At 42.2% G+C, this 23,757-nt stretch overlaps 1 protein-coding gene across 1 annotated transcript in view; it reads right to left on the bottom strand.

Moving 5' to 3' along the window:
• lingo1a (leucine rich repeat and Ig domain containing 1a) overlaps positions 1 to 15,234 on the bottom strand; it is a 33,677-nt gene extending 18,443 nt beyond the window's left edge. Inside the window, exon 1 of the mRNA XM_062390644.1 lies at positions 14,558 to 15,234. The gene's annotated coding sequence lies outside the window, so the exon portion shown is untranslated. The remainder of the gene's footprint in view (positions 1 to 14,557) is intronic.
• Between the last annotated feature and the right edge of the window lie 8,523 nt (positions 15,235 to 23,757).

Raw genomic sequence — 23,757 nt, 5'->3', positions numbered from 1 at the left:
TGCTGTTATACAATCTCTGTTTGTCTGTGCGTTGCTTTGTCCCATAATACTGTGCCCCTTACTCTGAGACTTGATCTTTTAGTTTGGGGACAACTTGCTGACGGAGCCTTCAACACTTGAGGCGATTATGTCTCGGGCCACAAGCAGCTGCACATTGACTCCTCTGCAAACACTACAGGAGACGCCATCCTTCGGTTCACCGCAGCACCGCTGAGTGATAGATTGGAAAAGCACAGTGACAGTGAATGTAGGACAGACAATAATCCATGAAGGTCACACAAGGTTTTTATGTTATACTTGGATACTGATCTTGGGTTTTGTGTGTTGCTGTAAATAATGTGCGTGGGACGAACCTGGCCGGATCTACTTTGTTTAGTTTGGAAGATAGAGAGGCCAGTACTAACAAGGCCCCAGGAGGTTCCTTTTGTCTGTTTCAAGCAACTGGCCAATGAGAATGGTCCTCTCTTTAGTTTGCAGTTCTTTTCAGACTATTTTATTAAAGTTTGTGATTATCATCTTGTTTCACCAACAAGTCACACAAATTGTTAGCAAGATGTAAACGACTGTCAGGCCAGCCATGTTTAAAGAGTCAGCCTCCGATACAATCTTATTCATCGATCCACGAAGGATAGCTCGATAAGACTGATAAGCGATTAATCATTAAATTGACTTTATCAAGAAAGATATCACATTAGCTCGTTCTGGATTCTTAAACTGGAGAAGTTGCTGTAATTCAGTTTTCTTTCATCAAAATGAAAAATCTTATCTTTTTCTTGGTTGGTAAGCTCCTTTAAGACTTGGCCATTGGAACTGATGGGCCTTTTTGTGACATTTATTTATAACAATGAACTGAAATGTACAAAATTCACCTGTCCTTCAAATATTCATCTATTTTAGCCCTACTCAAATAACAAGCCAGCAGTTATCCTGGAACTCAGTGGTGGAACTGATTTCACAAAGTGTTGGTGCAGGGCTGTGTCTGAGCATCCAGAATGTTTGCACTGTGCACACAGATGATATTTGCCACTGAACTTCTGAACTTTTCTGCTTGCAAACAAAGTGAATTTCGTAGTAAAGGTTAGTTCAGATCAATTTGCTTTACCTTAGTCAGTATACACGTTTTTTTCGACAGGAACTTAACTGAAAATAGGCCCGGATATGTTTCTGCATATAAACCCTTTTAATAGTAATGAAAAAGAAAGAGGCCCTGATTGTTTGCACTAAAAACATGAGCTAACAGTTAAGATAACTTGTTGTTAATTTAAAGGTTAATACTTTTTAAATGACACTTTAATTCATTCTCCCCTTGTAGTTTTTCATTTCCAAAATTAAGGAACCCCTTTTCCTCTCTGGTATCAGGGAGCACAAGCTTCTGATTATGAAGAAACACTGATGTCTCAATATTATTATTGTAATGAATTTACAGGCTTTTGTGCAAGAAGCAAAGGAGCTTAGGCCAATAAGCAGGTTCGCCCATTGCTGCTTTGTGGAGCAGCCATGAAAACATTTAACGTATGTAATAATCCATATTTTCTTCATCTGCACAATGCAGCTTTTTTGTTGCACAGAACTAGAATCGATTTTTATTAAAAAGCAGCTGTAAGAGAGTTGAGTAAAACTCAACTTAAAACAGAGACCAGTAGTAACTGAAATTTCACAAATCACTCTGCTTCATTTGCGTTTCACCTTAAATTTTTTATTTTTCTATATTGCCATCTACAGTGGAGTCCAACAACTGACACCACTTTCAAATGAATGAGAAACGGTGCACTGTTCATGTTTTTATGTATGGCATTAAAGACTGATATTGAGGAATCTATTTACACAAGGCTGCAGGACATATACAGTTACATAAACAAACATGGTGCCTATCCGTTCAGCCACACTGATTTAAATTAATCCATACTTTATCTCAGAATTAAAAATTAATGAGCAATGAGTTAATATTATGCCGCAAAATCAAGCTCTTACCTCTAGTCCTCGAGTAGTGCTATGGGGGAAGGATAGTTTTTTCCTTTTTTGAAAGGTGGAGATGTTGAAATTGTAAAACTTCTGCTTGAGAACCGTACGGAATATCTCAGCAAATTAATTCAAGGGTGGATCAACTTTAACTAAGGGGGGAGCCAGTGAAATATTACTCTTCTCACTCAATTTGTGAGTGAATACATTTTTTTCCCTGAGATGAAATGAGTGGATTTGGCAGTTGCCCAGAGTGAGTATGTGCGCTCTCATGCTAAATGGGGAAGAATCACTATATCAATTCCTACCACACTCGGCTGTAGCTTGTAGCTTCCTTAGCTGCGACTCCACCGCAAGCTACACTGGCTCCACAATTACGGGAGTCAACATGGAAATATGCCTACATTTCATAATAAATAATTTAGTCTATATCCTTTCTGCTGCTAGGAAATGTGATGGGCACAGTGTGCTGCGGCTCAAGGCCATATTGACTTTAATAGTGACTGGCAACGAAAGGCTTGCCTCTCAGTGTGGTGAAGGAAATGTGCCTTCGCTGCTTAGTCGGCCCTGCATTGCACAGTGAGGCCTTTAAAGGAAAACGAGCTGTAATTAGTTGATGGAGAGGTGACCCTGATGCAGAAAATGCCACACTAATGCATTGACATCTCTCATCTGAGGATGCTGCTGCATAACATACTGTGGTGGAGAGCGGCGAAGATTACAGACCAAACAGTGGCGAATGTGAACTCTAACAAAACAAGGATTGTTTTCCACATTGATTACTGTGTGTGTCGGTCTTTGTGTTCTAGAAATAAGCCCAAAGAAATGCTTGTGTGGTTGAAAAGGACAAATGATAAAGATGCTGCATTCAGTGTTTGTACTGTTCAATGGGCTTCAAATGATAAATTGGATGCTTCAGTATTAGAGATTTGGATAATTGTCAATTGCAGATACAGTCTCCCGCTTCACTGCATGTGTTTCCTGATAAAAAAGAATGTGAGCATCATAAATGCCATAGATGCATTATAAGTAGTTTAGGGAGAGTGTAGCAATTATTGACTTTTAGAAAGCACTAAGAGATTTATTTTAAGACTGTACAATGTCCCGTGGATGTTACAGTTCATTTTTAATAACCACATTAATAGGATTTGTTTTGTTTTTTCAATTATTTATTTCAATTTTTTTTAAGATTCAGATTAAGATTAAGATGCATTTATTTGTCCCAAACACATGCACAGAAATGCACAGGCACACTCATGCGGGTAGGAAAATTTAACCTCTGCTTTTGACCCATCTGGTGCAGGACACACAGAGCAGTGAGCGACCATCTACGGCGCCCGGGGAGCAGATGTTGGGGGAGTAAGGTGCCTTGCTCAGGGGCACTAGACAGGGTAGGGAGAATCCTGGTTCATCTTTTTGTTGTTTCTCCGTGGAATCGAACCAGAGACGAACCAGAAGCCTTCTCCGCCCATAGACCAAGTTTCTGCCACTAGTTCACCGTTCTGGTTGCAGTCAATTCTGTTACCAATTTATGTATTACTTTAAGGGACTCTGGTACACCTTAAAGTATTTGAGTTGATGCCACCCATTTACCATAAACGTATTGCTTCTTTATATGCATTGGACTGTAAATCATTGGTGATATTTAAAATAATGCACACCTGGATTTATCACAATTTGTATTTATATTTGTTTTACAATGAGGCATAATTGTATGGACAATCGAACTGACTACTAACCATAGTAGCTTGTATAGCTTATCCTGAATATTTCAGTCTTAACAGAAATGTCAGAACAGAAAGACAATATATAACTGTGTTAACGCAACATTTGTCTGTTAACAGTTAAGCCTATATAAGATCATAACTAAAATGTCGTTTTTAATAATGGACAACAATATCACCAATGCCCTTGTAGTTCAAGAATCTGCTGTTGGTTTGACTCTTTTCGTTTCTTTGTTTAAAACAAGCTTTCAATCTTTGTAATAAACCTTGAATGTCAGGATTTATCTTTAAATATACCTTCATGACTTTCCCTTTATGACTAGAGAGAAAATGTTCAATATCACTCGAAATGATTTCTAATAATGCGGTCATGAGTTGCAACAGTCATTTTTATTCAAGCAAGAATTCAGTGGCATTGGACTGATTAAAGCCACAGTCGTGCCATCCATCTCCCACGGCCTCTATATGTACCATTTCACACTTCGCCACTAGCACGTTTTCACATATATCACAAAAAAGGAAAATAAGCAATAAAACAACTCCTCTGCCTCAGCCTTGGGGCTATTCATCTCCCTCTCCCTTTTTTTTTAAATGCTTAGTCATTTTCTTATTTTTTCTTCTAAATACTTGGTTGTTGTAGAATGTCCATGAAGGTGACCCTCCCTCCACACCATCACCACACCATAGGTCTTGATTTATGGCTCTTAAATGTTCAGGCTCTGGTATAAAACAGCCGAAGGGAAGAGACTTCGGTTTACTCATTTAGGATTTATCTCCTCCAATGGCACGGGCTCAGACAAAAGCACTGTCTCATAGGTGCTTTATCAAAAACCAGAGGTGCACGTGAGCCAAAGCTCTGAGTCTGATTGTGCCTCTGCACCATCAAAACAAAAGGTTTTCTTTGCGACGCTCTCCGCAGCAACGAGAGAAAAGGGAGATTTAACCTCGGGTCGGCAGTGGATCACTATGAGGTCTTCCCTCTCATCCTCTGTGTGGATGGTTCGCGTAATGTGGTTCGCGTAATGTGGCTGTTGTTTTAATGAGGCCTGACCCGGACCTTCATCTGTCGACATTCAGCGCTAAAATGTCGAGTGGACCCACAACAACAAGGCAATTGAAATTCATATGGTGCCGCACTTGCGCTGGTAAACGGTGACTCAGGATGCCGGCTCCAACTCAAATGGACAACCTGATTGTTTATGCAAACAAAATGGAGTCTGTTGAGGCAGTCAAACCGACTGTAAACGAATTGTCCAAAGGCCGCGGTCTGCCGGGGTATCTATCCAAATGGCTTTCTGTTGGTAAAACAGGTACATACATTGACGCACACAAACACAAAGATTTTTGTTTTGTTTTTGTAGCTGGTAGGCAGTCTAAGCTTTAACACACAGGACGTGAATCGATGAAAAGCAAACACAATCCTGCACATTCTGAGCTTGCAGGGTGTGTGATTCCCGCGTTTGGCGTGCAATATTTATATTCCTCTCCTTCTCAAGAGTATCGTTTCACCGAAAAACAACCTTAACATGTCAATGCTTTTCCCACCCCGGCGCAGAGTGAGAGAGAAGCGCAGGCTTGGCCGACCCCAGCGTGGCTCCAGTGCAGAGATAGGGGAGCTTAATCCATGTCCTCTGAGAGATCGCCCAGAAAGATGAAGCCTTAATTAGCCAGATAAAACCCCACATAATGACTCTATTGATACAGACTGGGAAATGAGGACTAAGCAGAAGGGGGGGGGGGGACAAATACTTCTGTATATATGGCTGAGATTGGCTTAGGAGACAGTTAGCAAAGTAAGTCCTGAAAGAAAAAATTGGACAGTTCACTCTCGCTCTCGACTCCAGCGAGGGAGTTTCGTCTCATCTCTCCGCGCAATCCACCTGCTCCAAATTCGTTCATAAGTAGCTTAGAGGAAAAAACGCTGACCTTCATATAATCAAAGATTGCGTGCAGGAAAACAACAACAGTTTTTGGAGTACTTAAGCAACCGCACTCATGGGAGGTTCGAGCAATTAAAGGCAAAATTACTTGTCTAAGCTGTCCTTGTATCCTCCCCATTCCCTATCTTTGGCTCCCCGTAGTACGAGAGGAGGTCATAAAGATAGTGAAAAGAAGAGAATCGCATCTCACTGGCTCCGCTAATCCGCCGGGTACTAGAGGAAGCAGAATTTCATCTTTACGAAAGGCATCTAGGTATTTCACATGCTGCACATGGATCAGGGATAAGGTGACCCTGTGTAGTATTACCGGATGACTTTAGGGTGGCGGGGACACGGCAAATCCCCTGTCAACACTTGTGCACCCTCTTAGAAATCATTACAGAAGAAAAATAGATTCGTTAAAATGTTGCTCCTTTTTGGCTTTGAAATCCTCAAAGCGATTATGATAGAACAGATTTCAAATGGTCGGTTTTGATAAGCTCATATACGCCATGTGTGCATTTATATCTCCTAACACTGGGAAACCCTCTTTATAGTCTTATTAAAATTGGTATCAAAGCTGGTCCAGCGTCAGTCTGCGGAGCGAAGGCAGTGAGATCCGCTCTGCCACTTTTGCCTTAATTAAGGAGAACGACTGCTTTTTTTTCTCTCTTCTCACAAAGCGCTGCGTCGCTACTGACAGGCAGATACATTTTAGAAAGTCCATCTTTGTGGTCTTGTCATGTTCACCCCGTTGGGATGTTACTTGTATGACATCTACAGAGGAGACGTACGCAGGCAGAGCTAACTGCAGACATGTTTCTTGTTTTTTAAAAATAAAAATCGGTGCAGTCTGGGTGATTAAAAACCTATTTATAGCTTTTGGCCGATGGACGAAATAACAGCAATGGTGGATTAACAGACACCATCCTGCTAAGATGAAAGCTCTCCTGAAACTAAACAGAGACCAGACGATAAACAGATGCACTGCAGTGGTCTAATTTTAGTATCATTTAAATGCTGCACTCAGAATTAAATAGGTCTATTAATCGATGAGTCATTCAACAGAGAAATCTATTAATAACTATATTCATAATTCAAACAATTCCTTCTAAGTATTCATCGAGCAAAACATTTCCTGTGTTTAGATTGTTGGCCAAAACAAGATGGATGACAACCCTCCAGACTCCGGGCTTGTTTTGGAGAATGGATCCTACCTTTGCCCTGTGTCGTTTTTGTACGTTCTCTTTGGGCGCCATCCCATGTGATCAAGGTCTTGAGTCACATGAAATAAAAAATATAATAAAATGAAAGTATGACATTTGAGATAAAAACAATTAAATTTAATCTATAAATTGAATTATACTCGTGTACATTTAGGGCAGACTGTTATCTACTGTTGTCCGTGATGCATTATTAAGCAGACGGCAAATCAGATGATAAAGAAAATAACTGGGTGCATGCTGTTAAGGGGCTTAGGCTGAGGGACGAGCTATGGGAAATGGAAAATGCACTTGTTTTTCTTTGACTCATTATTGCCAACATGGCAGGTACGAGCACAAAGAAATACGGAAGATCTGAATTATTTATATGACATTTGCATATCTACCACATGTTTAAGACAAGGGTGAGGAGGGATCATATTATTACTCCTGTGTCTTTATACAGAAAAAGCTTTGCCTATTCACAGCAGTAATGCACAGTGAGACCTACAACACGTTTCACTACAACAATATATATCTATATATATAGATATATATTCATTTTGTCATCGTAATGACTTGTTCCCACCTTTGCACCTTGGGAGTCCCATGCTAAATCAGTTATGAGATGGAAGGCTAAAAAAGCCCATCCTTGCCACCCCCCCTCTATTCCCACAGGTTCCCAAACTACTTTGCACTTCTGTGGCCAACCAGGTCAAATGCCATGTCATTTTCTCGCCTTTGATCGCTGACTGGCTCTTTCATCAGTCTCACCCTCCCCACCCACATGCCACCACCACCACCAACAGAACCTTCTCACTGGTTAAACTGCCCTCCCCCATCTTCAACGGATGTGACTGGCATCAACGGGAGTTTAAGAAAAAAAGTCTGTCCAGAGGTATTAACAGGAGCAATCGATCTCCAGCTCGTGAAGTCGGAGCTACACTTTGCTTTTAGACCAGATGAGAAAAATAATCAGAGTGGACCGAGGTGTGGATTTACTTATGGCAAACATTAATCTCAAAGTCGTCAGCCGCACCTGAAAAAAGCTCCCTGCGTTCTCTTCCGACTAAATGAGAATCTCCATCTTGGCTCTCTGCGTAATCAGCCCCGCCTGCACCGTGCAGCTCCGCTCCGAGAAGGAGGCTGCGTTTTTTTGCTGCCGCGCAAGGTTCCATCAAACAAACCACATATTTCAGATCAAATCTCTCTCGCATCAGAGCCACTGCACTCGAGCATGCTGCCGTGTATGAGACAGATTTAGGGGTTTCATATGGTGGATATGAAATAACAACATCCCTGGTTTGAGTCCGACTAGGAATCCCACCTCCCCTCCCACCCCTCTTATATCTTCTGTCCATTTAAACAAGAAGTCAACCAAAATATCTCAGGTAAAAGATGATGGTCTCTCTAGCTTTTGTTAGGTAAGGACATTGTTCAGAGTTTGCCTTGAACACATGAATAACGCAGCAGGAGATTCTCCGCTCAGGCGCATTCCCAATAACACGTTTAAATTCTACTGTCGATTAAGCTCTTGACTCTCGTTGTTTTTCCAAGTTGAAATATTCTACGTTTACGGCAACTCTTTTTCATTCTGAGATATTTATATTCTTTTTGTTTTTAGTTTTTTTTTTGCAGCGCTTTTTGCAGCGCTCTGTGTTACATTATGTGGAGGCTTTACTGGGGAACTGACTTGGACTTTCTCACTCTCTGATATCTTAAGTATATGTTTAAACAGTCAACAGATTTCGGGATTCGTCATTATTTTTTAAAGTATTGTTGAGCAAACGACAATGTTTGTGAGGAGAATGGTTATTATTTGTGGCCCTGTTATATTCTAGATTTCGCTCCATCTTGGACATGTTTTCCACTAAACGGGAACGCACATGACAAAATGGAATCTGCCTCTGCATTGTTTGTCACATCCCAAAGACAGACAGGATATTGTGTCACATCCCAGCTGTCATAAGCGGTTATTTAATTTCCAAGACAGAGGAATCCCAGAATACAAAAAGAATATGGTGCTTATGTTAAAGAGCCAAATATGCTAATTCCTCTGTATTCTTTCATAGCAGTTCTTTAAGATATGAGTAAGCTCTGTTTCAGGTCTAACCATTGGGCTCGAATACTGCCGCTTCTTCATGTCTAGCAAACTAACATCTCCCTCAAGCCACCCAGGCTGGTCGATAACCTGAAATCCGACCTCTTGTTTCCACCCTGCACTTTCGCTCCCCTCCATCGACGGTATTAGTGGGTCTTTATTACATTGTTCTGTCATTCCTTGCTCTCTCTCTCTCCCCGACACTGCATAGAGAGAGAGAGAGAGAGAGAGAGAGAGAGAGAGAGAGAGAGAGAGAGAGAGAGAGAGAGAGAGAGAGAGAGAGAGAGAGAGAGAGAGAGAGAGAGAGAGAGAGAGAGAGAGAGAGAGAGAGAGAGAGAGAGAGAGAGGAGAGAGAGAGAGAGAGAGAGAGAGAGAGAGAGAGAGAGAGAGAGAGAGAGAGAGAGAGAGAGAGAGAGAGTGCTTTCAGGGAAGTTTAACAGAGGGAGTGAGAGCAAAGAGACTGGGAAAGTGAGCTTTTAGGGGAAAAGCCTCCTGCTGATGGCCGTGTTGTCTTGAATCACATGATAAATGGGACCAGACTGTCAAGGGATGATAAAGCAACTTCACTGATCTGACATAAGGAGGAGATACCGGCCACATTCAGATATTTGAATTATCAGGGAGCGCTCTAATCCAAGCATCACGGAGGGCAGCCTTTGTGTACTGTACTGTGGGAGCACTTGAACAGGGGTGTCCAATTATTTCTAATGGTTTCTAATTGGATGAGTTGATGGCACTTTTGAAAGAGCAGTACAAGTTCAACGACATGTTCATATCTATTTAAAATGAATTTGCTTAGTGTGAAACGGTGGACTGTTTCCACATCATGGAAAATATGATCCTAAAATGTTTTTCTTTTTTTTTAAATGACAAAATTGATATATTTTAAGCTCCAGCAACTTTGAAACCGGAGCAAACCTGAAGCAGATCGGATGTAAATGACAACTCCACTCCTAAGTAGCTACTCGGTCGGCCTTCTACCCAGACATGAGAGGGCTGAGAGCACTAATATTGTTTCTAAACACCGAACTCACTGAACTCTGAATCTCAACAGGGTGTTTTAACAGCCATTACATCAGGGAGATGAGGCAAAAGACAAAACTTGCTCCCATTTATTGGAAATATCACACGCTCCATTTAAGTGTGGCCGTGTAAGTGGAGCTGCTGTTGTATTTCCAGTGGCCACTGAATAGTGCAGTTTGAATAGATGCTTGCTGTGGAGCAGATGCAACATATTGTCATTTTGCTGCACAATGCTAATCATCACGGCTGCAAACAATTTCCTCCGGGTCTAGTCAGAAATGCGAGTATCAAATGAGACAATAATATCCATTGTCTGCAGATGGTAAGAAAGGGAAGCCATTGTTAATAACAATGGGATTAGAATTCACACCAAAATACATCACATTTGGTTTTGTGCTGCTTTGTGTCGAGCTTATATACTTGAAATATAACCAGCGCCAAGAATAAATTGCAGATGGCTACTGGCAGCAAACACAAGTTAGAGAGAGAATTTTTCCTGTTGGAACTCACTGTCGTTGTTTTAGCAGCGACCTCTTCTACGAAGCAGCCAGTCTGAGGACATCTACTGCATGAGGAGCTTTAGCACCAGCAGCACTGTTCCCTTATGTGTCAATCACACAATCATCTCAAAGAGAGATGTCTAAGTTTAAATCTGCCTAGCAACAGGGGCACCAGCATAGGCATTGATCAGTCCCTCTGCAGTGAATACAAATGCCTTCTCCAGGGTGTTGGAGCGGAGCCTTAGTAAGCACAATAACACCTCCCCAACCCTTGACCCATAACCTCGTCCACCATCAATGCCTTTTTTAATGATGCATCCTCCAAGGGGACTCCGAGTGCTTTATAGCAGGAGGTTATTTCAGGCTTGACAATGATTAGGAGTTTGCATCTAATTAAAGTAAACGCTTCGCAATATAATTTCATTGAAAGTTGAAGGTGAGGGAATTCAAGAGATCATCAAAATATGAGCAGTGGTCAAGTCCCATTACATTTATAATACATGGATGCACTTGCATGTGGGTTGAATACGGTAAAAACTTGGAAGAACAGGACTCTCGCTCTTCTGTGTGGATATCTTGATTTTCTTTTTTACGCAGGCATGAAATGTGCAATTGCTCCCTCAGGCCACCTTTGCAGAAATTCCCTAAAGATTTCTCTTCCTCAGCGCTGTGAAGCAGATCACAATAAGCTGATTCCTTTAAAGGTGAAGGAACCCTACAGGCTAATGTGAATGCATTTTGACAGGCCCCTGACAACTACTGTGAAGTGACTCTTCACCTAAAGAATCCATTCAAATACAAATATTGTTGTCATCGTAATTGGCCAGTCTTTTTTTAATAGCTGTGTTTAGTTAGAACGAGCCGTGGAAATATAGCCACTTAACTAATGAGCACAATCAGTGGCCAGAGTCATTGATGTGAAAAATACACGCTAACCTTTTTTGTATGAATGCTGTATTATTGTATACATTCATTATGTTAATGTGTCCAACATCATGGGATTGAGAGCAAAGGAGAAATGATGCAGTTAGAGCCACTTTCCCACTAATGAAGGTAAAGTAGAGGGCAACACACAGGTTTGATGTGTGTTTATATATTGCAGCATTTACTGCTGAAACCCTGGATGAATTCATATATATTGGACTGAGTTTAGTCAAAGCAGCATGAAATGTCTGGTGCCTAACAGATGAGCTTCTTTTGATTATTGGTCACCCAGAGGCCTGCAAACCATAAAGCTGTTCCCGCTGCGAGAGCAATAAATGACTGAGCACGCACACTGCTGCAAGTAACAAGACCTGGTGTTTTGGGGGCAGAGTGCAACCAGACAACCATTTGCTACTATGCTTCAGATGTTCGACTCATTTTGAAACAAGTGAATTGAATATTAGATTGATGATATTATGAAGCTGTGTTAAATGCCACTGCCACAGAGACTAGGACAATTTAACCATAGGTGGCACGTACCCTGCTCCAAGGGAATGCACGGCTGAATCTGTAAAAGACGGCCCAAAAAAGGAATCCTGAGGATTTTTTAAACAATTGCTGCTGCTGTTCTTCCTCCTTATCTGATTCAAAAGACATCTACCAAGGACAACACAGACTTGTGAGCAGCCGCCACCCTCCCCCCCGCCAATCAAACAGCTACTACGGGCCTTTTATAAACATGCCACCCAGCCTCGGGCACTGACGTATCAAGGCAGTGGCATCAAGTAGAATGGCAGTCGGGTCTTATGAAAACAACTTAATTGCGGTCCCGGGTGGAAGCTCTCAGCACTGTGTCATCAGAGCATTATGTAGGCATCATGGCCTCGCAACTGGGAGCTAATAAACACCTTGTCATTGCAGTAGGTGTCAGCTTTACACCCAGGATGACTGTCTCCAGGAGACATGCATATTCCCGTCATAAGCCAGCATTGCCCTGCTCACTAAGGCTATTGGTCATTTAGTGTGTGATCAGTCATCATGCAGCCGCATCGTTGTCCACACCATCGCCGCCCACTCGGTCTCGGTTGCTCCTCTGCCCCTGTCACGCCGACAAAACTATGGCGAGGGCTGATTTCTTTCATAAATGATTTAAATTATGCACACACGCGTATTCTTTCCTCATTGGTGAGCCTCCCCATTCTTCTCATATGCGATTAAATTACAAACATGCTAAGATGTAATAATCACTCCATAAATTCCCTGATATATAATGCTGTTATCAGGAGCATGATTTTCCTGACATCTGATACTCTGTTATACTGGCCACTATGTAGAGGTTTGGCTTATTGCAAACATTGATCAACGTGTTGTAATTCAATACAGCGTGTCCCCAGTAGCATAATGTTGTGGGGTAGAAGGGTGGTGGTGGTGCTCTTTGCTGCATATGTCCTGTAGCCTGCTGCAGGGCAAAGAGGTGAATCTCATTGACGGCTCGTGGATGGTCAAGGTCAGCGGCCGCACATTTGTTTAATGAAGGGGGCCAGAGGGGTGGGGACAAAGCTGTCGCACTCTTCAGCCGCCCCGCTTTCCTGAGACAGACATTATTGAGTCTGCAGCAACACATTCATCAACTGGATCAACCGGAAAACCACACAGAAAAAGAGGATTTCAGTCCTGGGAGTGAAATCAAACATGCCTTTAGGGATGTTGTGACACCTTGCTGGTATACAGAGAAACATTTAATGTGATAAGGTCGCTCTAAAATAACTACTGAAATGGAAAAATAATTGTTTGGTCATGAGAGGACACAAAAGCTGAGGGGAAAACACAAAACAAAGGATAGGCAATAATGCCCCTTTAAACCCCCCTCCTTGTGCCACACCCTTGCCCCTGTATCTGCGTGACATCTCAGAGTGTATCAGCCATCTATCATCTTGGATTGTGGGTCCAGATAAAGCTGGAGAGGCTGTGCTGCTGCGCCTCCAACTACAGGAGGCTGCTCCTGCTGTATCTGGCTGTCCGCTCCCTCCGGCTATTTATAACCAATACAGCTACAGCACTTTATGAATGTCCGCAGGCACAGCATCACAGAGTCTTCTGATACTCTGCCGCGACTGGGTGTCTGGTGTGTCATTATGAGAGCCAGTGCCGGACAATACAAGGCGAGAAAAGGGAAATAAGGAGAAGAAATAATCAGGGGAGGCCACTGTCATATGTTCTGTGCAAATGCCGCCTTGAATAACCAACAACCGACGGTGTGTGGCTCCCACCAACACACAAGTTTCACCCTGTGTCCTGTGTAGTGGCAGTGTGGGATCCCACGACTGCTGCCTTGATGAAAACAAGAATCCCCAAGTCATTTTGAGAGGAATCAATATAAAATGCACAACTCCTTTGCAGCAGAAGCCCTGGCCAGCTTTTTGTTTTGTTGTTGTGTATATACACAGCCCATTTAACAGATAGCCATCTTTTTTTTGCAGATGAATAAAATGGCATGCGGGGAGGACCTGCCTCACACTTCCACACAATGAGGAATGGTAACCTCAGCCCACTGCGTGTACGAGGCCAAATAAAGGCTAGATTAAGATAACATTTTTCAATTCAACCCCCCCCCCCACCCCCCCCCAACCCTCTCCACCTCCAACACACACACTCACACACATTTGCGGGACAATTAAATTTGATTAATGGCTTAAGCCTTCATCCTCTCAGACAGGCGCACACACACACACACACACACACACACACACACACATGAATGAATGACCAGAAAAGATGATTAAATAGTCCGAAGGTTCATCGATAACAAATCTATAAATTAATTTTCATAATCAGCGCGGATGAGATGCGTTTTTTACCTGCAGAGGACGCGCCTAACCACACTCCGAGAACCTGCTCCTGCTTCCCTGCCCTGACAACCAGTGCTGCCCGGTGATCACCGCGGACTTTGCCGGATCCGATATTATACCGGGATGAGCTCCGTCTGTATCTCTGCTGAAGTAAAGTCTCCGTTGTTCGGAAGCACATTAAGAAGTCACACGTTTGAGCGATGTGTTTTTCTCCCAAGTAGCGCAGAGATCGTGTTTTTAGCTGCATTCCATCAAAAAAGCTTGGCCCACATTAAACTGCGGCTACATTACGCACGAACACCGTTGGGACAATAAAAGAAGGACCCGCTTTTGTGCCATCGGGATCGGACACTCACCTGCTGTAGCCTTCACTGCGTCCAAGCATCCTTTCGCATTTCTTCCCGACGGCAACTCCCAGCCACCAAGACGCAAATTGAGACGCACTATCTCAAGTCCATTCGCTTGAAACCCAGCTCTCGGAAAAAAAGGCGAAAACGACGCAGCCAGTCGTTTCTATGCAGATTTCCAACGATTTCTAGAGGTCGTGTACCGAGGACAGCTGTGGTTGGAAAAGCCAAAACCCTCACCGCAGACACACACAGCGGCGATGCTCCCTCGGTGGGTAATGGGACTCCCTGCGCGTACCGGACTCGTCCGAGGATGAGCGCAAAGAGCCGGAGAATAAAGACAGAATGCAAATGGCAGGTGGAGAGAGAACAACTCCCACGCACCCGCTCCCAGATGCAAGCAGCTCTTGATGCAGTCTCTCGACCCACAGGCTCGCACTCTCTCTCAGCACTGTGGCAGGAGGAAGAGGCGCACACAATCCACTGGCTGGAGGGAGGGACGGAGATGATCGGCGGAACGCACTCTGCCCAGTGTCCTACTCAGCTGTGTGCGCGCGTGTATGTGTGGAAGAGTGAGTGTGCGTCGTTTTGTGCCCATATGAGTCTGATCACCATACGCACGCAGTCTGTCCATTTGCTTGCGTGTGTGTTTAGATTCTCCGCGTTTTGGGAAGCAATCTTATCTGTCCAGATTTGTCTGCCAAGATCCCAGCCACCCCTCCCGAGCCCACTGGTTTACGCGCACGAAGACGCACGGAGACACCCACATATGACACGTCAACTGACAGTGTAGTGAATACAAAAAAAGAACTCCCAGTACCAGCACAACATGCACTCGTTCAAAGGTTTCATAGAGAAGCTGCTGGCAAATAGAAATAAGAATCAAATTTAAGGCTGGAGTGGAGACAGTGGTGAGGAGGCACAAGAAAGTAGCAGTTCCTCTTATGAGGGCCTGATGGCACTGTGGGCTTCATATACTGCTCACACACACAGACACACAGACACACACACACACACAAAGGGTACAGTTACAACACAGTCTCTTCCAGGCGGCTGGTATCAGTGTATATCTTATCTGATACATATCTGATCCTCGGTCTATCCTCTGTGACTTTAAATGTGGTATTAATCAGTCAGAATTTGAAGCATACATATTTCATAGCTGAAAACTCTTATCTTGTCCACTCTGTTATTGTCTGTTATCTTTAATTTGATGCCCAAGAAGAAGATTGTTGTTCTCTCAATACATGATGATGAAGGGAACTCAGCCTCATTCATTCATCTCTAAGGGATCCGGGATCTGTTCTGTTCAGGTTTAATGCATCTCATGTCGATATAAGCAGCCGAATGATAGAATTAATTTGCAATCGCCGCCCATGTTATACATTGATTAGCTACGGATTCCTTGTGGTGTGGGCGTTTGTCAACACTGTAGCCTCTGCTGGACTGTGAGAGGCCCCGGTTAGTCATTAGTCTCCTGCGTGTTGTGGGGGATTAGGGCATATTTGATCTCAATTGTTAAACAAGAATTCAATACAAGCTATAGATACCATTCTTTAAGTGACAAAATAATTAAATAAAAAACTATGTATCTGTTAAAAGTATTATTATTCATGAAGTTTGGACGGTTGAGAGGAATACAAGGAAGTTCTTATCAGATTGTTTCTGTAGATCTTTGGCCAGTGACAGCACATTTCACACAAATACAGCCATTTTTGCATTTTAAATCAACATGGATATTAGTATTATGTCCATGAACAATCCATAATGGCACTCAGAATGCATACCTTCACCAAGGCAGCAGTTTGACACCACATTTAACTTAGATCCAGTTTTGTATTTGGATCTGCAACAAATTTCACGCACTCATAAATATGATTACCTTAAACATGTCTGATTAAAATATAAATAACAATAATTCCTGGATCCGGATTCCACAGCAGTGCAATGTTCCTCTGGCCATGCCCCCCCATAAACGTGTAATGGATAACGGTCAACAAGCTCTTATATAATTCTTTTAACTAACAAACAAACAAACACACAAACATCACATCCTTGTTGGAGGCAAACAGGTTTATAATGTTCCCAAAGGTAGCCAGAAAAACATGAGGAATGAGACAAAAGAACTTAAGAGCTCGCGCTGAATCAACAGCTGCCTCTGGCTGTGTCTAAAACCATTTCCTTGTTTACCCATTCACTCTTGCCTAACAGTTTACTCTCTAGTGAGCAGTGAAGTGAGATTTCAGATCATCTTGCACCAAATCTTAACCCTTACATTACACTAAACAGCAGTTAATTAGCAATTTAGTTATTGGAAGGAGACCAGACACTGTCAGGTGTAATAAGGAGTGTGTTGCATGGTGCGATAGGTAAAAAAATAAGTTATACCCTCACCATTCTGAGAACACTGAATATCTAAGAAAAATGCAGGGACATGGTTTAAAGGGATTAGGTTCTAACCTAACCTGTCAGTAATTGAATGTGTAAGTTATTCAAATATGGCATGGGTAGTTAATGTGAGCTGAATATGATGAAAGATGGAGAAGTAATGGTGCATTTGCTTCACCTCGTCTAACACTCATCACGTGAATGTTTCCGTGAAGTTTTCCCTCTGAGCGCACAACAGAGAAAATGCCACAAAAGTATTTGTCTGGCAGTGTTGAAATGCGTCTCTGTCCTCCTCGCATCCTCCAGCGTCTCTGCAGAGACCCTCCGAGCAACTTAAACCACTCAGGCATCCCAGCTACATGTGAATGTCATCAGCATCAGTTCACGCATGGCCAGGGCACCCTTGCCATGGGTACATGGTATTTTCTCTGTCTTTTACAGCTGTTTTCTACTGGCTGGCCGTGAAACCACTCCTCGAGGGCGGGATTCAGGCTCTTTCTTTCCAGATCAGTTCACTCACACTGACTAGATCCAAACTCAAATACGGGGGTTACTCAACGGCTACTTCAAACAACTCAGTTGACATTACATTTCTCTGTGAACGCTAATGAATTCCATTCGGAACAATTTAAAATAATTAGTTACTGATGCATATCAACATGTTTTTATACGTGCTTGTGTGACACTCTCATCAGCTCAATCCTTTAATGTGTTAAGCCCATAAACCAACCATGACCCATGTGTGTGTGCCCCGGTCAAAATGTGTGGCGAGTGTTGCTGGCTGCATAAAACACAGAGAGAATGAGATTTAAAGAATAGCTGTGACAGGATGCACTTCATGAGGAGGGAGGAGAGTGGGAGGGGAAATTCCTGGTCTGTAGCCGTGCCCGCCTCGTCTTCATTCGTTGCCCCACTAAGAGCTGCGAACAACATAAACAGAGGTAACAATGGATACCTAGTGACGCCACAAGCTTTTAAAGCATCCCATCAATAATTAATTTGTTCTGCTGTGTTCCTCAACGCTGGCACGCACGCTTGTCCTTAATCTTTTGTAATACTGGATGTGAGGGCCGCCTGTCACACGGACACTATCAAATAAATAGCTCTACAATGAATAACCATTTTGTGATTGCGATCATTCTAGCTATTGATTAGGCTCATTCTATAATGAGCATCACTCCTATTCTGATATTAATACTCTTCACTGCATCATGACAACACGGCCACAAAATGACAAGATTGCGGCAGAGTTGGAATTCAGACACCCTTTCAACCAAAGTCATGCAAACGTGTCTGCAAGTCGAGCTCGTACTCCAGCTTAACTCATTTTCCACCTTGTGTCAAATTAAATTCTGGTGTTCGGAGTGAAAGTTTGTTGCCCAAAGGAGGTGACAAAATGGAATTTTAAGAGTGAAATCTACATGAGGTGAAAGCAGAATTCACGTGTGCACACTTTTTCTGCCTATATATCTTTTACAATTGAACGTGACGGATTGGTTCATACCACAAATCGTTTCTATTTGATGTGACAATAGGTATTCATGATCTTTTTTCTGAGTAAAATTACAAAAATCTGTAAATAATCTTTAAAATAAAAAAAAAGACCCAGAGAAACAAAAGAAATGTAGCCCAGAAAAGGTATCGTATGCAGTAATGTATTCAACACTCGGCTGCACTTGACCACTTTATTGCACTGTAGTTGATATAATATATCTGAAGCATAAATGCAGACTTATTGCGCAAAAAAAAAATCAAGAGCTGAAGAAAAATAATAGATGAGCCATTCACAAGCAGGGGACATTTGTGGTTCAGAGTAAGAGCAAGTCCCGTTCTCAAACTGAGAGACAGCGCTTCGAATGAAGATGGGGATGAAACCCATACGTTGCAGTTGAACGTTTTGTCACTGAGGGAGTTTCTCTCTGTGCAGGGTCTGTTATCAGAGAAGTTTGAAACTTTAGTGGAAAGTATTGTTTTTTGTTTCAGGTCCAAACAGCAGTTTGCACCATGCTGTGACAGCAGCCCGGCCAAAGCGCTGCACAGTTATTCTCCCAGCGCATGATTTGGATTGCTCTTGATAAGAGAGGAAGTCAGCCAAGGCCCCCCACTGAAAACAAACAAACACAGAATCTGATCTATAGAAAGTAGACCCCCCCCCCACCCCTCTTCTATTAAATAAGCCTTTCAAATTCATTACAAACAGTCAAGCACCACTACACCCAGTTACATTGACATAGATTAAATAACATGAACATATATGAATGCTATAATTCGGAGCTGCATGACAGGTTACTTATACACTCTGATTTCAGGAACATGCAGAGCAGCGCTTTATCACCACCCTGCATATATCCAGATCCTAGCAGCATATCCACAGTCTCATGGACGCCATGTTGTCCTTTTTACAGCAGCCGACACAGAACCCCAGATACATTATAGCATCATTATTTACCATCCTGTTCTTAATTTATCCCAGTCAACAAGGACAGGGCAGCCTCTGCTACTGCGGCAGGAGGAGAAACCCCAGATGTGAACGGCTAAACTTGGCCTGCGATGTCATGTCAATAGTATTTCTTTCCAAGGTCTGTCGGTTTCAGAAATCTTATTGCCCATGTCAAGGTCACATTTAGGCAGCTGATACTGGCACAAAAACACATCGATATGATTGGCATTCTGAGCAGGGGCTGTATGTGAGCAACCACATGTCTGAGTGAGAGGCTCCAGGCTTTCTCCAGACATTCTTCTGCCATTCCCTTGGTTAAGACCCGGGATAATGAGCTGATGAGAACACAGCAGGGGATCTTCCACAGGAGTCACAGCAAACCAGTGGGCACGTTGATGACTTTTTTAAAACCAGACAGGTGCAAACCAGATAATTTGCAGATCCACGTGTAAAAGAGACAGACGAAGGTGCCATGTTGTGGTAAGGGCCGACGATGTGCTGTAAACAAAAACATGAGATCTCTCCGCAGTGGAGTTGATACGGAACATGCTGCCACTTCCTGCTGCACCACCCACTCACCCGAGCGCTCGGATTCCTGTGTGGCTGAGAACGTGTCTGAGCGGAGGATCCCCGCTGCGTTGTTCATGTGTGAAAGACAAACTCTGGAGAAAGTCCAGACCAAATTCTGCTGACATTCTACGCAATAATTGATACGGATATGTCTTCCAAAGTCAGTTCACAATGACCACAAACTCCCCTGAAAAATTACTCGATCATAAACTACATGTTATATATGGCAACTAAATGTTAGGCTTTGTAAAATTACAAGCTGTTGGAATGAGGCTTTTGTTTAACCCTTTGATACATAAGCTATGCAAACCCCTTTTAAGGCACAACATGGGTCTCAAATGACCCATATTGAACTACAATGTTATTTCATGCACGGCTGAGTGTTTCTTTGCTATATTTTTGGAAATCAATTTATTTCCTTATTTAATATACAAAGTATTCATTAAATATCTTGTTTTTGATTACTACAAATCATTATTTTCATTCTCTTTCTCAAGTTTTTAACTAAAAAGTTTTTTTTTACATCAAGTGTACACACATTGGTCAAAAATGACCCGGTGGAGTTTTAATTGTAAATATCTTTGCAATAAATGTATTTCATCATTCAGAATTCCAGGAAATCCTCAATTAACTTGTTTTTGATCATCGAAAATTCTTATTTTCATTTGTCTTTTTCTACTTTTTTAATAAAAATCATTTTCATATCACTACCCTTCTAAGGCCCAACATGGGTCAAAAATTACCCGTATTCATTTCACATGTTATTTCATGCATGGCTGTGGTTCTTTGCTATTTCTTTTTAAAATCTATAGTTAATTGAGGAAATCCTGTAATTCTGAAAGATGAAATCAATTTATTGCAAAGATATTTACAATTAAAACTCACCCTAACCCTCACTTTTGACCCATGTTGTGTATCAAAGGGTTAAAAAGGAAGAGCCAGATGTTCACATCAAACCCACACCTCAGTTTAGTGACAGTGGTGTTACGACACTTCCATGTCAGACCAGTATTCTGTGGAGCTGAATCAAAACTGAAGAAACAAATAAAACATGTTTAAGAGTTCAGCCTGAAAATTGCTTTAAAAGAGATCTGACATCCATGAAAGTATAATTTTCTTTTGCAATCTCTTTTCAGTTTTTTTTGTTAATAGATTAGATTAACACCTGATTTAAAAAAAGCATTATCACAATAAGACCAATATATCCATCCTATGCTCCTTGTTACCTTTTTAGCCGTCTCCCTAAATTCCCCCCATCATTAAACATGCCTCTCCGTCTGACCTTTTAATTGAGTATACTTTACTGGCACAGGCACTTTTTATATTACTGAACTAGGCTTGTACCTCCTTGCGGGCTTGCCTGGCAGAAACACCAAACAGACTCTTTCTTCCTGTCTCTACTCCCACTGTGCAGGACGTAGGCAGACAAACACGCAAAGATGTCCTGCACGACACATCCTTTCATTTTCCGTGTGTCAGATCCACCTCACATTATCAGTGAGCACACACACAGAGGCAAAGTACGGCTAAATTAATTGGATTGAATTGATCCGGGCCTCATCAGTTCGTCACACTTTGTCTCCTTGTGACAAGATAACAAAGGTGTGCAACTTTAGTCTCCTTTCAACAAACTTTCTATTTCTTTCACTGCATCTTACTCAAAAACACACACATGCACACACTCAAACACACACAAACACACACACAGACATATACATTGACTCACTCATTGTCGGTCACGCTCACCCTCGCAGCCACTCATTTGCCCTCACTTGTATTAGTATGCTGCTGTGTGAAATGACTGGTGCAGTGGAAATAGAAAGCAGTGTGTTTGGCGAGGTTGGAGGGGGGGATACTACCCTCAATGGGTTACGAATTGCAGAGGCCCTGAATAAGCATAACAATACAGGCTTGCAGGCAGCGACCAAATGTGCACGGAATTCGATGTGGCATTACTGACATGTGGTTTTATCCTTGAACATGCACAGACCTGATAATACCCTCCTCTCATTTACTGTATAGGATAGTGTTCACTGGCTGCATAGGGTTTCTGGGATGGCCATTTTGGCTTTGCAATATGCAGCATCCTTGTATAAAAGCAATTTAAAGGACAGGCAGTGTTACAAAAACTGAAATGTTGCCAAGGTGTCGAAGCAACAGGGTAATGACAGCCATCAATAAAGTGAAAATGTGCCGGAGACAAAGGCGCTACTCCAGGGGACAGTCTTTGTGCAGGTTGTAAAGATGACAACATGTTTTCAACGAGCAGCTTACTACACCCAGCATCTTAAAACCCATAATCATAGCAAAAGTAATTATTAAAACAGTTGCCTCCACACAAACGTTCCCACACAGGATCGGAAAAAACCTTAGATAGAAGTCTATCTCTCACGTTCTTTGGTTACTACCTCTACAACGAGTGTAGCAATGGAATTATTCGCCAATACCAGATTGTTAGGTGCACACCGTCCACTGATCTATTCTGGATTTCAAAGGGGTATACGAATGGGGCTTGTTAAAACAAAGTGGAGTAAATTGGAGCCAGCTCCGTTAGGCCAGTGGTCATGTGAGCAACACTTTGTCTTCGGTGGTTTAGATTTCTAACAAAACAATCGGCAAGCTCAGCCTCAGCGCTGGGCAAGAGAGACTGCAAAGAGAAGCGATGCTCCCCCGCCACTTGCACACACTGCTTGGGGCAGACTATCACTCCCATTAAACTAATAACAGTTAGCTTCTTATCTTGCAATGTCTCGGCAAAGTCACTTCCACCCTTGAACAAAACATATTGCCTTTGAATGCTGGAGCTTAATCTATCACTGAGGCCCAAATGAAAATGCATAATCCTCTGCAATTTGCCTTCTTGCATTCCACATCGCCACAGATTTCCGCGGCAATTTTACTACATTAATTTCTCGTTTCGGGGACATTGATTGCGTCCTTCAACGTCCCAGGCAGACACAAGTAAATAATCTTTCATTTCACTGCTCAAACAACAACAATGGATTAAAACATATAACCATTGTGCAGGATGTGATTCTTCTCACACCGAGCGTCTTGTGTGTTTATTTTGAGAGAATATTTTAAAGCTAAATGTTACCGTTTAACATTCCAGCGCGAATACTTCAGGCTAAAAACTTGGTGTGAATGGTGTCGTTTCGAGTCGAATATGAATGCCGGGTAAGTAACCTTTTAAACATACTGTCAAAAGCATGAGCAGTCAGGCAAACAGACGTGATGATGACAATATGTCAGCACAGAACAACTTTCCACTAATAACAACAATTACGACCTCAGTTCTCAGACGTTTTGCAACAGTTGTAATAGCCAATATAACGGATCACTTGTTTCTCTAATGGCTCATTGTCACAGAACAATAACAGCATCAAGACTACATTTGGGACTCAACCCTGAAAATAAAGTATTTTTTCTTTTAATTTCATGGGAGATAATAGGCATTTGTAAATCATGCATTACTACAATAAGTTGGATGTGTTTAGAATGCTCTGTTTCTCATTGATAAATGGCACAACAGTCAGTATTTGTTTTCACTATATGAGAAGTATCTTGAGAAGTAAGTGTCAGTTATTTTAATATTATAAATATAAAACAGAGTGTCATCTGGATAAGAAGAAATGCAGTGTCTTGTACCTTTGAGAGTCACTTGTGTGATTACACAGGGTGAATTTATTGACACACTGCATTTATGAAAGTGTTTCATAGACGTATAATTAGATGTGTAGCAGAAGCAAAAAGTTCCCACATATACCGACCCAGGTGTAGTCAAATTCGTTCAGAGTACGGAGACAGAACT

The sequence above is a fragment of the Platichthys flesus genome, chromosome 6, assembly GCF_949316205.1.
Source record: "Platichthys flesus chromosome 6, fPlaFle2.1, whole genome shotgun sequence".
Taxonomy (NCBI): Eukaryota; Metazoa; Chordata; class Actinopteri; order Pleuronectiformes; family Pleuronectidae; genus Platichthys; species Platichthys flesus.
Note: the sequence above shows the minus strand (reverse complement) of the source record. Positions and strands in the feature narration are given on the sequence as shown.